We start from the raw sequence: 16,644 nt of genomic DNA on the forward strand, positions 1-16,644 counted from the left end.
TACAATGATGATGGTGGAAGGTAGAGAAAAGGCAGAATTACTCATTGCAGGCTCTTTTTCCAGCCAACCAAACACTCTGATCTAGGAAAAAGAGACCAAAAATGGTTAAAAGGGAGCTATAAACAAGAAACTGGCAAAAGAGTTCCAGCTACTCTTTGTGATTTCAAGTCACCAGGCCCAGAAAAACTACATTGTAGGTAAATGGAAGAACTGTCAGATATGATTACTGACCTACTGTCAGCAGTCTTTGAAAAATTGTTGATACCAGAGGAAGTGCTGTGAGACTGGAATCAGACAAATGGCAGCCTAATCTTCAAAAACTAGGAAAAGGATGAAGTCCTCAAAACTGAAGCTGGCAAATTTCATTTTGACTCATGGCAAAAATTCTAGAACATATATTTTAAAAATGTATTATGTCTACTATTAACAAAAGAATAAACACAGTGATGTCTTATATTCTATATGCGTTTCAGTCTGTATTATAGGGCTAGAGATGTCACCTTCTTTAAAAAATAGTTTATGAAAGCCTATTCCTCCTCTTACATGCATAAAGGAAACCTTAGATCCCAATGTATGTAAGGGACACAGGTACAGATACTTGGTCTCTGTCGAGTTGCACCTACCCTTATGTGGGCACTGCAGGTAGAAAGATGTGTAGACAGAGAGGCCAAGCCCACCCACCTCTTTAACAAATCTCTGTTCACTCCTAGTCTTCTTGAAATTGTCTGAGTTCTATCTCAGACCAAACTAGGGTGGAAAATATAAAGATTATTCTAATGCAATATTTCATAAATTTATCAAAGTTGGCTCTTATTGCCCTACCACATCAAAATTTTTACCTTTACCTCAACTTTGAATGACCCATAAATTTACCAACTTACATTGCAGATGAGTCATTTTATTATTTAAAATCAGAAATGAAATGATGGAACACTGATATTCCCAACCTGTCTACCATTCTGATAAAGGTAGAAAACCTCCAGTTCTCCCTTACTAGTCATCAGCAGGGTATTCCCAGTTACCTTTAAGGGACCTTTTAGGAGAGTCACTTCCTGTGTTCTTCTTTCAAAGTCAGTGAGGAAATCGGAGGAGCCATCAAATGGACATCTTCTTCTGTTCCAGTGTTTTGATCAGCAAGTCCTTAAGAGAATTATTTGAAAGGAGGATGAAAACTGAAGAAAAAGATCATTGGAAATGTTAAGTGGGAGAACACCGATGATTTTTTTTTAAAGGCAGCTTCAGTCCAGAAAATGGGGTAAGACAGAAGCCATTTTGCAGGGTCCTAAATAATCCCATCTCTGACACATACTCGTCGTGTGATCTTAGGTGACATTTAACTTATCAATGCCTCACAGCATGAAGATTATGTATTGCAGAGAAGAGGGGAGGGATCTGTATTGATAGAGGAAACTTCTCACTGGGAGCTCCTTATGGAGATAAAATCCCAAGTCAAGATGGAAAAAATAAGTGTAGACTGTATTTCTTAGATAAAATTTTCAGAAACAAAGAAAACAATAGGAAGAAAGTTTGAGATGTCACTGGGACCAAAGGAAGTTGTGTGTTTTGGTTTCTATTTTTCCCCTTAGATAGTTAAAAGCATATGTCTACAGTTATTAGTATTGGATTACTTTGAGAGGAAGGATTGAAGATAAAGACAGAAGGTCAAATATTGGTAAGCAACCAGGTGGCATAGTGGATAGAGTGCTATTGCTGGACTCAGGGAGTCTTTTGTATTCCTGAGTTCAAACCTAGCCTCAGATACTTACTGGCTGTATGACCCTGGGCAAGTTACTTAACCCTGTTTGCCTCAGTTTCCTCATTTGTAAAATGAACTGGAGAAGGAAATGGCAAACCACTCCAGTATATTTGCCAGCAAAACCCCAAACAAGGTCACGAGGAGTTGGACACAACTGAACAACAGAATATTGTTGCATCAAAGACCATGACAGTATAAAAGGGAAGGTGATCAAAGAATCGACAGGAAGGTTTAAGTTTGGAAAGAAGAGGGTGAATCACTTTCCATTTATAAGAATAAAAAGAAAGATATGTGAATATCAAGAGAAAAGTTAATATGGAGAGGAGGGAAATCAAAGTATTTCATTTTGTATCACCTCATATTTCTCATCAGACAAAAGAAACAAAGGTACCTGCTCAGAGGCAGCAGCTGGGGTGAAATATGATCAGCAGTATGCTGGTGAATGTTTAACAATTGGCTTTCCAGAAGAAAAAATTGTGTTGTGACACACTTTTCACTTTAATCTGAATTACTGACATATTCTCCATTACTTTAAGATTAGACAATTAACAAACACATCAAACACTGATCTATAGCACTTACTGATTTCTGAAATGTAAGAGTTCATATTGACAATATAACAATTAGTCTCATGAGCCAGTCTGAGTTGGCTCAGATACGGTATTGAGTAGTACAGAAAACTCTTGGCTAGTAAAATAATTATGGGAAATATAGGAGGGAATCACCATGTAAATGAAGGATTTACTGAAAACTCCTGAAGCCCTAAGTGAGGTTGGCATAAATTTGTAGAGGATCCAGTCAGCATTTTTGGTGTTTTCTTTGACAATGTTCAACAGCTGAGGTGTATGAGTTGAAAATAAAATTACTCAGGTTTGGGGATTTGACTGAAAGGTTTGGAAAAATGATAAGCATTATCCTGCCTGATCTGTCTCCAGTCTTTATTACTGTTGGCCATCTCTTTCCCCTGGAAACTCTTTCCTCTTCCAACTTTTATGCTACTGTTTTATCCTGATTCTCCTGATACTCTGATCCTACCTGTTCTTAGTCACTTTTATTGGATCATCACATACATTTGACCTCCTAACCATATGTGGTTCCCTAAATATCTAGATTCAATTATTTTCCATCAATTAATATTAATACGCCTAAGACATAGGTCTGAGTAAGTCATTTCCCATTGCCTCTCTCTATTGACTTTATCATAAGGATAAACACTTTGAACCCATTAAAAACCTCATAATTTATCATGAATTTAATTGGTGTCTTATCTATACACAAATATGCACATATGTATGTGTGTATTTACATATGTGTGTGTTTATATAAATGTTGTTTCCACCAATAGAATATGTTAATTAAGAAAAAAAAGTACTTTTTTTTTCTTTGTATCCCAAATATCTCACAGAACATCATCATTTACTTGATACATGCTTGCTGGTCAATTCATTTATTGAAAATTCCTAACTTTCAGCCCCTGTTTGAACATTCTCACTGATTAAAATTTCCTCTTTTCACAGACAGTCTCTTCCATCAGATACTTATAATTATTGGAAAATTCTTCCATTAAACAAACTCTCTCTCCCTGTACAATAACTTCCACTTGTTTATTCCATTATTTCTAATTCTGGCCTCTTCAGAATAAATGAATAATAATTATTTTTTATGACAGTACTTTATAAATCTGTCATGTTTCCACTTCTAACTTTGAGCTAAATATCTTCAGTTCCTTTAATTATTTCTCATTTTTTGAATGCCAAATGTATATTTGCCTAAAAGACTATTTCATAGAGGATCAATGAAAGGAAGGTGCTCACATGCTGATCAGAAGAAAGTGACACAAAAACACTCTCAAGTTGTCTCTGAAGAACTTTAGACTGGATTTCATGACATGAGAGATGCTGGCGAAGGAATACCCACTTTGAAGTGCTTGCATCGAAGAAGATGCTGTATTTCATAAGTGAAGCAGAATTACGGTAGATCAAAAAAAAAAAAAAAAACATGAGATGTACAAATTTAGAGATATATTTACTCCAAATGCTCATATGACTATTTGCACCTGACCGGTAGGTGAGTCTTCTGAGCTTATATTGGTTTGATCAGTCACAGTCGGAGACAATATACCTTGACTCTGACATAGTCATATCATTTTTGTCCTCTTCAAGAAAGAAGAACAAGGTCCATTCCACTTGGTTTCAAGTTTCAAGACTACTCTGGTCAATCAATTCCAAATTATGATACTAGGAACCAAACACATTAATGTAGATGTGGTCTGATCGGTGCAAAATACTGTAGGCTTAATCTTTCCTTGGCATTACATTATGCTTTTAATTAATAGAATCAAACTGTATTATTTGAGATGCTACATCATGTTGTTAATTTTGGTTGAGTCAAGGGGTTAACTGAACCCCAAAGATACTTTTTGCCTTTCTTTTCCTGTTTATTAACTATTTTATAATGGATCTTCTTTTATTTAAAACTACTGATATCTTTTGTTTTAGATCACCTTAATTTCTGAACATAAAACTTCTCTGATACCCAGTGAATATGCTTATTTATTTGTTTACACATTATATCCCCAGGAAAATGCAAGATATTTGAGATCAGAGACTGTTTGTTATATCTCAGCTAACTAGAATAATGCCTGACATAGTATATGCTTCATAAATTTTTCTTTGTTTGAATGTCAAGAAGGATTCAAGAGTGTTTGGTAGGATAACATTACTGACTGTGAAATCCAGACTAGGGGTGGAAGCAAGAGATGTAAGGAGGAGCCTGATGAAATAAAAACATAAAGAATGGCCAAAAATCATCATAATGAGGCAATACATTAGTGAATAGAATTTCAGTAATAAAGAGGAAAACAGAGACGTGAGTGGCGAGGCACTTGTGGTTAGATAAAGCCTACAAAGGGTTTATTATTTTGGAACCGGAATATGTTTGAGTGAGAATAAGGAATGTTGTATTGCCATGATGGTATGGTTAGGGATAAGGATAAGGTTAGAACATTTAGAGTTCTAAGAAACTCAACATCTTATTTTCAAAATGAGTAAAATTGGGTCTAAAGAAGTTAAGTGACTTCCGCAAAGGCAAAGAGTGAGTGCAGAGAGAGGAGGTTCTGAAATTGAACCTTGGAGAGCATCCACAATTGGGAGGCATAATGTAGAATAATGTAGATGCAAAGGAGACAGAGAAGGAGAAGGCAGACAAATAGAAAAATGTAAGGGAATTGCCAACCCTCAGCTCTCTTGGACGGTGTACACCAATCATGGCTCAGGTAATCTGAGGGGAGATTGGTAAGGCATGAACAAGATGGCGCTGGGAGGAAGGGTTCCGCCCCTGTTCACCACCAGATACTTCCTGAAACGTGGCTAGAAAGCAGTAGCAAAACTTGGTTAAACTAGTTTAATCTTGCTTGTGCTGCTTATGTAACTAAGGTGTACATGATACTATATAAGTGCTTGAGCTAGTTTGAATAAACTGAGTTGCCTTACATCTTTGCCTCCCACCTCATCCGTTACAGCGAGCTCCTTCAGGGTCGACAGGCCTTGCTGGTCAGATAAACCTGTCGGCTCGGGGTGAACGGCCCCGATAAATCCCATTCAGAAAATCTAGGAGAGAGTAGTATCATGAAAACTCAGAGATAGGGGATATAGGAGGAAAGAATAGTAAGTAATGTCAAATACAACAGAGAGGTTGAGAATGGTTAGTAATGGCTATTAAGAGATCATTGATAACTTTGGTGAGAGTAGTTTCAATTGAATACTTAATGACTCATGTTGCAGTCTGTTAGAGAAAATGGCAGGGGATGAAACCAAGGACCCAAGTAAAGAGGGTGGCCTTGGCAAGGGGGCAAAGGAGGAGGGAGAAGAAAACTATGTCAAGGAGCATTGTAATGAAGAAATTTATAATTGAAATTTTGAGTAACACAAGACCTGAAGTTCTCAGCTCAGAACAAAAAATGGAAGGAAAGGAGGGATGAAAAATTTGAGGAAATAATGTAAGGTTTAGAATAGCATAAGTGAGGAGTGATATAGGGAATCAGTTAGGAGGAATAAAAGGGCTGTCTTGCTGTGAATATCCAGTTAGAAAACATATATTTATAAGATACCCAGTAATCAAAGTTGTATAACTTCCTTCAGTTTGTTCAGCAGGTTGTAAGTAGGAACACAGGAGGAAGACGAAATAATTCATGGTTAAGGCTCAGTGAGATGAATTATGAGAGGAAAAATGGATAAAGTGATTTAAGAGCAGAGAATAGGGTAGATTTGAGATGGCTTAACTGTATAGTCAAGATGGAAAGGGAAACACATGAAGCCAGAGCAGCTTTACTAGCTTGAGAAAGCTCCAAGGGGTGGAGGAATTGGAAATATCAATTAGGGTGAAAAATAGATTTAGAAAGGGTAAGCCTGGTATGATAGGAGGTTATGGGTGTAGAGAAAAGTGTGACTAATGGTGATATCTGACAAGAAGTGAAAAAAAAAGTAGGTCATGAGATTAAAGGGGCTGAAGAACTGGGAGATTAGGAAGCTTGAGAGAGCATCGACGTGAATGCCAAATTTCAGCCTTACAGTTCTTTCCCAAAGGACGTGTCAGTGGGTTTTCTAAAGTATATTGCACTGTTGCTTTGCTTCAGATTGTTTGGTTCCAGCAGAAATTACAAACTCCTTGAATTAAGGACTTTTAATTTTAGTCTTCAGTTATGATGTGCATCTTGTTGCATGTTATACTTCATTCACTACCTTAATTCTAAACTCCTCAGGAAGAGGCTTCCTTTATTTTGAGTAGCCCCTAAGCCTACCAGTATCAGAATGGCATTCAATAAATGACAATAAACTTCACTGTTAAAAATTCAAGTATCCAAAAGTTCAAGTAAACCATCTGAAAAATGGAACTAACAACAATTAAGTAAATTCAAGATCTCATTGATATGGGCACTATCTCTACAACACACATCATAACCCTTCCTCACCTTATTATCCTGTGTGATTCTTCTGTTTGCTGTCCCACATATCCTCCATATCTATTAGAAGTATTCCTTGATATCATTCTGTATCCTTTACATATAGCAGTATATAGGACGTAGGCTTACCCTCAATATATTACTGGCTCACTTCTTCCAGTCATATATTTCCTAACAGTAATCGTTTACCACCACTTCTGCTTAACCAAATGACATAATGTATGAAAATTATTTTGGCAATCTCAATGTGATGTATAAATAAACAATTATTATTAAATATATGTATGTATGTTCATTGGAGTTTGCTGATACTTACCATGCTTCTTTCCATAGTCCTTTGAGTCACTGAGATTTTGGTCCTTTGAGATTGTGATGTGTACATCGAGGAGTGCTGGGGATGGAAGCTCAATTCCAGGTGGACAGTCTCGGGCGGGTAAAGGTGGGAACTTCTAAATCTTAGAGTTCTCACGAGACCCCCCAGGAAACGACTGGGAATCGAGGTGAACCGAGCTATCTCGTGTATTTCCGCCTCTTCCCGTGAGAAATGTGATGGGAGAGAGCTCTCCCCGCCCTCGAGATTGTCCCGGATCTGGGCACACCTAACAGCACGGTATTCAGATGCAAACTATGCGGCTGGAGAGCTTAAGTAGGATCAGGAAAGCCTGAAAGCTCTCTTGGGTGGAGGGGCCACGTGTGAGGACAACAAGGCTCCGCTTTTCCTCTCTCCTCTCTCCCCTCCCCCTCTCTCCCCACTTATACTTCTACTTCTAATCTCTTATTGTAAGATCTTTGCCTCCTTGGGAGATTCTTCGCTCCCTCCTAAGGAAGAATTCTCCTGCACTTGTAACTAGACCCTGAAATAAAGCTCAACCCTTGTTCGACTCTGGAACGTCCTTTCTCTCATACGAGCATCCGGTTTGGCCAACCGAAGACCTCCGATAGAGGTAAGGGAAGACTCGGGTAGCCCACAGGCCTCTAGGCCTGGCACAGGAGTATACTATTTTAATTTATAAAATCTATTCCTATCACTATTCTAAATAACAAATACAATAAAAAATATCTAGTACTTGAATGTTTATGAGGATAATGATGGACAATTTCAGTTACTTGAACCAGAAGATATTAGCTAGGCATAGATGACTGATAGAGGTAAATAAGCACTAAATAGTACATCCAATTCTTCTTCTTTTCTTATTTTATTTATTTAACTTTTAACATTCATTTTCACAAAATTTTGGGTTCCAAATTTTCCCCCCATTTCTCCCTCCCCCCACCCCAAAACGCTGAGCATTCTAATTGCCCCTGTCACCAATCTGCCCTCTCTTCTAACATCCGTCCCTTCCCTTGTCCCCATCTTCTCTTTTGTCCTGTAGGGCCAGATAACTTTCTATACCCCATTACCTGTATTTCTAATTTCCTAGTAGTAAGAACAATACTCCACAGTTGTTCCTAAAACTTTGACTTCCAAATTCTCTTCATCCCCCCCTCCCTACCCATTCTCTTTGGGAAGCAAGCAATTCAATATAAGCCATATCTGTGTAGTCTTGCAAATGACTTCCATAATAATCATGTTGTGTAAAACTAACTATATTTCCCTCCATCCTATCCTGCCCCCCATTGCTTCTGTTCTCTCTTTAGATCCTGTCCCTCCCCAAGAGTGTTGACCTCAAATTGCTCCCTCCTCCCACTGCCCTCCCTTCCCTCATCTCCCCACCCTGTTTATCTCCTTCTCCCCCACTTTCCTGTATTGTAAGATAGGTTTTCATACCAAAATGAGTGTGCATTTTATTTCTTCCTTTAGTCGAATGTGATGAGAGTAAGCTTCATGTTTTTCTCTTACCTCCCCTCTTTTTCCCTCCACTGAAAAGTCTTTTGCTTGCCTCTTTTATGAGAGATAATTTGCCCCATTCCATTTCTCCCTTTTTCCTCCCAATATATTTCTCTCTCACTGCTTGATTTCATTTTTTTAAGATATGATCCCATCCTCTTCAATTCGCTCTGTGCAGTGTGTGTGTGTGTGTGTGTGTGTGTGTGTGTGTGTGTGTGTGTGTAATCCCACTCACTACCCAGATACTGAAAAGTTTCAAGAGTTACAAATATTGTCTTTCCATGTAGGAATGTAAACAGTTCAACTTTAGTAAGTCCCTTATTACTTCTCTTTTCTGTTTACCTTTTCATGCTTCTCTTCATTCTTGTGTTTTAAAATCAAATTTTCTTTTCAGCTCTGGTCTTTTCATCAAGAATGCGTGAAAATCCTCTTTCATTGAAAGACCATTTTTTCCCCTGAAGTATTATACTCAGTTTTGCTGGGTAGGTGATTCTTGGTTTTAGTCCTGTTCCTTTGACTTCTGGAATATCATATTCCAAGCCCTTCAATTCCTGGATGCAGAAGCTGCTAGATCTTGTGTTATCCTGATTGTATTTCCACGATACTTGAATTGTTTCTTTCTAGCCGCTTGCAATATTTTCTCATTGACCAGGGAACTCTGGAATTTGGCCACAATGTTCCTAGGAATTTCTCTTTTTGGGTCTCTTTCAGGTGGTGATCGGTGGATTCTTTCAATATTTATTTTGCCCTCTGGTTCTAGAATATCAGGGCACTTTTCCTTGATAACTTCATGAAAGATGATGTCTAGGCTCTTTTTTTTGATCATGGCTTTCAGGTAGTCCAATAATTTTTAAATTGTCTCTCCTGGATCTATTTTCCAGGTCAGTTGTTTTTCCTATGAGGTATTTCACATTATCTTCCATTTTTTCATTCTTTTGGTTTTGTTTTGTGATTTCTTGGTTTCTCATAAGGTCATTAGCCTCCATCTGTTCCATTCTAATTTTGAAAGAACTATTTTCTTCAGTGAGCTTTTGGACCTCCTTTTCCATTTGGCTAATTCTGCTTTTGAAAGCATTCTTCTCCTCGTTGGCTTTTTGAACCTCTTTTGCCAATGGAGTTAGCCTATTTTTCAAGGTGTTATTTTCTTCAGCATTTTTTTTTGGGTCTCCTTTAAGCAGGGTGTTGACCTGCTTTTCAGGCTTTTCTTGCATCTCTCTCATTTCTCTTCCCAGTTTTTCCTCCACCTCTCTAACTTGATTTTCAAAATCCTTCTTGAGCTCTTCCATGGCCTGACCCCATTGAATATTTATTTTGGATGTTTGGAATACAGAAGCCTTGACTTCTATGTCTTTCCCTGATGGTAGGCATTGTTCTTCCTCATCAGAAAGGATGGATGGAGATATCTGTTCACCAAGAAAGTAACCTTCTATGGTCTTATTGTTTTTCCCTTTTTTGGGCATTATCCAAACCAGTTACCTGATTTTTGGGTTCTTTGTCAAGAGTAGGTTATACTCTGGGAATCTGTGACATCTCAGTTCCTCCAAGGTGGCACAATCAAGTGAGTACTGGTCTGGACACAGAGAGGGAATTTTATGCCCAGAATTTTAGCAGTTACCTCTCCACAGCCACCTCGCTTCCAGTTCCCAAGTCAGCACTGGGAGCTGATTTTCAGATTAAGCTGGATGGGTAGGGCTGCCATTCAGTGTGAGACAAAGACCAACTCCCCCAGGGCCTCCACACAGGGTGGAGGCAAGACTCAGCTCTTCAATGCCCCTGGGGTTTTTATGCTCCAACAATGGAGCTTCTGTACAGGCTGCTGTGCAGGCTCTGTGGCTGCTGCCTGCTGCCAGAGCTATGGGAAGGCCCTTCTCCCTTCCTGGCCTGCTGATAAAACCCCATCACTGACCTTTGGCGCCTGTGGCCCGAGGAATCTGAGGACCCGCTACTGCGACAGGAGATTCCATCCCCGAGGTGTCCTCCTCCCAGAGTCTTCTGGTGCTGTGCCACTCTACCAAGGCTGGGCTGGGCTCTGGGCTGGGCTCCATGTCCAGAGCAACCAATGTTTCTGTGGGCCTTTCAGGTCACCATGGGCTGGAAATCTCCTCCACTCTGTTGTTCTCCACTTCTGCTGCTCCAGAATTTGTTGAGAGTCCCTTTTTACAGGTATTTTATGGGCTGTGGGGAGGACCCTGCATAAGTGTGTTTTTCTAGTCAGCCATCTTGGCTCCACCCCTCCTCAATTCTTTTTCCTAAAAAAAAAAAAAAAAAAAGGTTCCATACTTAGTATTGAAATAAAAATATATGTAGATACATATAAAATTTGCACTTTGAAAAAAATTGATACATTAGAGAAAAACGTAAAGAAACACAAATACCTAGGTATAAACTGAACATTAATCATAAAAATTATCAACCTTTCCTTAAGTAAGTTTTTCTTTCTATTTTGAGAGTATGGGGATAGTGGAGTCTTATTTTACTCTGAATATTTGGTCTAGAGGTGATTCAGGATTCTCAAAGAAATGCCATCAAAATACAGGCTCATTATTATTCTGTTTAGTTGAAAAAAAGTTTCAAATATCATCCTGGAAATACCATATTTTCTGTTGCCAAACTGGCTTAGTTAAGTACAGATAAGAATAAGTGTTAAACAAAGGTTTTTTTTGGCTATCACGACCCAAAAATCTCTGCTTCTCTTCATTCCTTATCAAGTACAAATGACTTCAAGTTCATTCATATAAAAGTCATATTTGACATACATAATTCTGAGCTAATAATTTCTGCCTTTTTTTCCTACCACATGCTTAGTTAAAAAAAAAAAAAACTCAATTCAGAGTAACACAATATACTTGTACCTCCAGTTTGACTCCCTTTTGATGGACTTTTCCTATTTAGGAGGGTACTTCTGGAGCATTTTCCTGTCTCATTTAATTTCTCTTCTCTCCTGATTAATGAATGTTTTGTTTCCATTTTGTAACATGGATTCTGCTCACCATGTGTCACTTCTTGCCAAAGACTTTTTTTAAAAAGATCAAGTTTTCTTCCTCAACTCTAAGAATTATAAACTACTCTCAAACAAAATAAATCATTTGAGAAACACCCATAAAATGATTCTCTTACAGATCCTCGAATAGTACAGACACAGTTTGGATAATATTAATATCATAAAACGTGATGTCTGTTCCTTCTCTTTTTGTCAATGTTCTACATAGTTCAAAAAAAACCTTTTTTTAAATGAACAGAGTATTTAGATATAAGGTAGAGCTTCTATAACACTGAAATGTAATAAGTATTCAATCATTAATATATTTTTTCCTGGTAAATTGAAAAGGAAAACAAGCAAACTATAAAAAGTAATACAAACTCAGTGTAGCATCCAGACTAGAGGAACACAAATGGTTCCTTTACTGTCATCCCATTCTGACTGGTTTCACTGACTTATCTTTGACAGAAAAAAAAAAAAAATAAAGCCTTTTACAGAAGAAAGCTGCAGTTGGACTCCAAGTCCTGTGGCACCAAATCCAGAATTCCTTAATTTATGATCCTCTGAACTGTTACATGTTGAATACATAAATTCATTTCCTTGTAATTCATTTTATTCAGATATCTCAATGATTTTCTTCAGTTGAAACACCTTAAGAGATAATGAATGATAGTAACTAAAACAATGATATCCACAAGGTCATTTTTGTCATACTTTTTTTTAAAGGAGTGACATTTAACCTGTTACCAAAACAACCCATATTGAGAGACCTGACAGCTTACATCAGATTTGGAAAGAATAAAAAGAAAAAGTTGCTTTTGATTACAAAGGGTTGTAGACACTTGTTAATGACTATTATTTCTACATAGAACATATCAGATTATCTTGAGCTATATATCAAGCAAGGAAAGTAGTGAAAAGAGAGAAGCTGCATTAGGAAAGTAGATAATATTATGATAACTTGACATTCTGTCACAGAAATTATGTGGCATGACAAGATTTGTTCTATAAGATCTTGTGTAAATTTGACTTTTCTTTCTCTAAATAAATGGTAATTTATTGTATTAAGAATCAATATTCTAAATAATATTTGAAAAAATCACAATGCATTAAAAGCTAGACATGGTGTATTTGTGTGTATATGTATATGTATAAATACATATGAGCATTTGAGCATATATAAATACACATATACATATATATTTATCACTATCTATATAAACATGTGCTTATAATACTTTTCATTCATTCTCCTCATGCAATATAAAGAATTTATTACATTATTGAACACCATTCACAGATTCACAGAATTCCAGGGTTGCAACTGGTCCCAGAGACCATATGATGAGACACATTCTTGAATTATAGACATCCATTCTTGCTTAAGATCTAGAAGAAACCCTGAAGAAATATTCATCTTGAAGATCAATAAGCATGAGGTCTCCATGCTAAGACTATGATATTTCTCAAACTTTTCATCTGTTTCTGGGCGGTAGCATATACTATAATTGTGAGACTGTTTTAATTTCTCTTTTCGCTGATATGCATCCAAATCTCCATCATCTTTCTCCCTTGGACCCCCTACTAGATTTTACACATATATCTTAACATACTCTACAATAGATAGTAACCTCACCCCCTTCACCTCTAGCATTCTGCTTCTTTTATAAAAGATACATACATGTAGAGTCATGTGCCAGCCATGAGTTCATCCTATCAAGTTCAGTGATACATGTGAGACTATCTTTGTCTCCCTGTGCCAGAACCTTAATTTATTTGCTCACTGACATTTTAAACATTTGAATATAAATATTCAAACAATGGCCTCTAATAATGCCTATTTTCTTGGATTTAGTCTCCTGTGAACTTCTCAATTATGCCTGGAAAGTAGCCAGTTATTCTTATATTTAATAGTCATGGCCCAGGAATAGAAATATTATCCTTAGGACCAGCTTCTTAGGAAGGTTTTTATCTATATCCATTTTTTGTTCCTAGGCAAAGTTTACTTGAACTAAAATGATTGTCATGAACAACATATTGTAAAGAATTCCAGACTCATGAGGTTAATAACTGATCATCTATGCTATCTGATATAGTATAGAGTACTTAGCACTTTAGTATCAGGGAGGATGTTGGAGGTCCTCTCTTTTAACCCCTTAATTTAACACATCAGGGAAATTTTTATTACATAACAGCAAGAAATTTCTTTTATGGTATTATTTGTGCTTTTAGGCCTGGAGAGGTTAATTGTTATACTGAAGGTCACATGGCCAGTTTATAGCAAAGCTGAAAGTAAAACCCATGTCTGCTCCCTCCTAGACAAGTATCAAATCCACAAAATTTGGCCTTTACTTCTGAAAGTGGCATACATTACTTCTTGGTCTTTAGCGATAATACATGTGCCACCATTAAAATAAGATTATTTTTAAAGCTTAGCACTAATTGCTGGACAAGTATTAAGTAAGGTAAAATTAAAAACAAATCCACTTTATGAAGACAACAGAGACATGAGTCTCTTGAATATAATAAACATGCAAAAGAGCTTATTAGACAAGGTTGTTCAAGGAAAACCACTGCCAGACAGCTCAAGAAATAATCATTAGGTGGAACAATAAAAGATGAAATACAGGAAAAAGAATGCATTTTGACAGACTAAATAGCTTTTGCCCATTTTCCCTCCAAATATTTTGTTCTTACTTATGGTTTTCCCCAGGGAAAACATGTCCTTGTTGAATATTCCTATTTAAATGTCCTGTAAAATGCTTATGGCACTTGCTGTGGAGTGACTGGACTGGTTTATGGTCACACAGATAGAGCTATGCTGCCATAAATCTAAAAGCTGACAAAATGTTCATACATACTGAACTAGGATTACCTATGATTGTCTCATATTTGCCTTTACAGTTTTTTTTAACTCTCCTGACACAAATCCAGTAGTATTTCACCATTCAGTGGTACATTTGGCTCTCAAGGTCATTTGTGAAGGTCTGGAGTTCATGATTCAACCTCATAAATAAGCTGTCTCTAAGATAATACCAGAGGATCAGAGCTAGAAGTGACCTTAGAGGTCAGGTAATCCAAACTCCTCATTTTTCAGATGTGGAGACCAAGACTTGGAGTGGAGAAGTGGTTTGTCCAACCTCATACGGGTAGTCATTGGTAGAGCTGGTATTACAACCAGACCCAAATCCAGGACTCATTCCATTCTGCCCTGCTTCTACCTTGTCACTTGGTTATAATACTGAGTAAAGCTAGATTTTTTCTAGAAATGTAATCCTAATTTATATTTTAAGAAAATCAAGGAATTTCAGATTTGGAAGGGAAATCAGTGGCCCTACCGTAATACCCAAACCTGAGAAGTGAGACTCATTATAACAGACTTAACATTTAGTCACCTAGGTAGCACAGTGGATAGAGTGTCAGGCCTGGAGTCAAGAAGAATCATCTTTCTGAGTTCAAACCTGGCCTCAGACATGTACTAGCTGTGTGACCCTGAGCCAGGGGTAGGGAACCTGTGGCTTCAAGGTCACATGTGGCCCTCTAGGGGGGATTTGTTCTATTAAAGGGCTGCACTTGAGGACCTAGAGGGCCACATGTGGCTTTGAGGCTGCAGGTTCTCTACCTGGACAATTCACGTAACCCTTCTTGCCTCAGTTTCCTCATATGTAAAATTAACTGGAAAAGGAAATGGCAAACCACTCTAGTATCTTTGTTCCAAATGGAGCAAACCCCAGAAGGGCTTAGAAAGAGTCAGATAGAACTGAAAAAACAACCACCACCTCTCTTTGAAGAACTCCAGCTACAGGGAATATAATACTAAGTAGGGAAGCTCACCCCATCCTATCCTTCCACCAAAAATAACAATGTTGTGCCTTAACACATGACAGGCCTTCGAATAACAGAAGAGAGATGGCATGTCCCTCCTGAATCTTTTTCTAATCCAGATTAAACATCTCCAACATCTTCACCTGTACCCCAGATCCTTCACCATTCTGGCTGGCTTCTTCTAGATGTTTTCTAGCTTATCAATATCCTTCCTAAACTGTGGAACACAGAACTGAACACAACATTCAACATGTGGTCTGAATAAGACAGGGTAAAATGTGAGTATCACCTTCTTAATCACGGAAGCTATGCTTCTGTTAATGATGTGGCTAGGTGGTGTAATGGTTAGAGTTCTGGACCTGGAAAAAGGAATATCTTTAGTTCAATCAAATACAGCTTTAGACATATACTAATTGTGTGATCCTAGGCAAGTCACTTAAACTTCTCTCAGGCTGTTTTCTTATCTGTAAAATGGAGATAATGATCAACCTACCTTTAAGGATTACTGGGAAGTTCACCTAAGAAAACATCTATAACACTCTTTGAAAACATTAAAATGCTATATAAATAGTAGCTATTACTTTTAAGATCTCATTTATTTATTTATTTACTTTGGTGTATGCCACTCAGTTAATATATTGAAACGTCACTCTGATAAAACCTTAAGATCCTTTTTCATAGAACTGGTTTTTCACCAAGACTTAATTTCTCTTGTACTTGTGAAGTTGATTTTTTTGAATCCAAGTTTAGAAGTTTATATTTATCCCTGTTGGATTTTATCTAATTAGATTTAGCTCAATAATTCTAGCCTGTCAAAGTCTTCTTGCATTCTTACTCTGTTATCTAGGGTGTTAATTATGTCTTGTAGTTGAATATCATCTACAAATTTGATAAACATGTCATGCATATACCTTAAACTCAGTGATTAAAAATATTAAACAGAGCCTATAAAGACAGATCCCTGGAACACTCTACTGGATACCTCTGGCCAGGCTGACACTGAATCATGAATGAATACTCTGTAAGTCTGGTCATTCAACATGTGAATCTGGTTACCTGAATTATCATCTAGCCTGTATCTCTCTCTGTTCCCACAAGAACTGTATAAGATACTTGCAGCAACTAGTCACCATATTCATGGGTACTGAAATTATCTACTCTACATAATTCATAATTAATAGTAGGAGATGAGGTCCAGCTTTGCTTTTCCTCAAGTCTTCTCTCCAGGAAACTGGGTCAAATAATGTAGGTCCTGTCACAAATTTTTTTTTTTTTTTTGCGTTCTCCAGGAAGAA

This window comes from Notamacropus eugenii, chromosome 6, assembly GCF_028372415.1.
Source record: "Notamacropus eugenii isolate mMacEug1 chromosome 6, mMacEug1.pri_v2, whole genome shotgun sequence".
NCBI classification, from domain to species: domain Eukaryota; kingdom Metazoa; phylum Chordata; class Mammalia; order Diprotodontia; family Macropodidae; genus Notamacropus; species Notamacropus eugenii.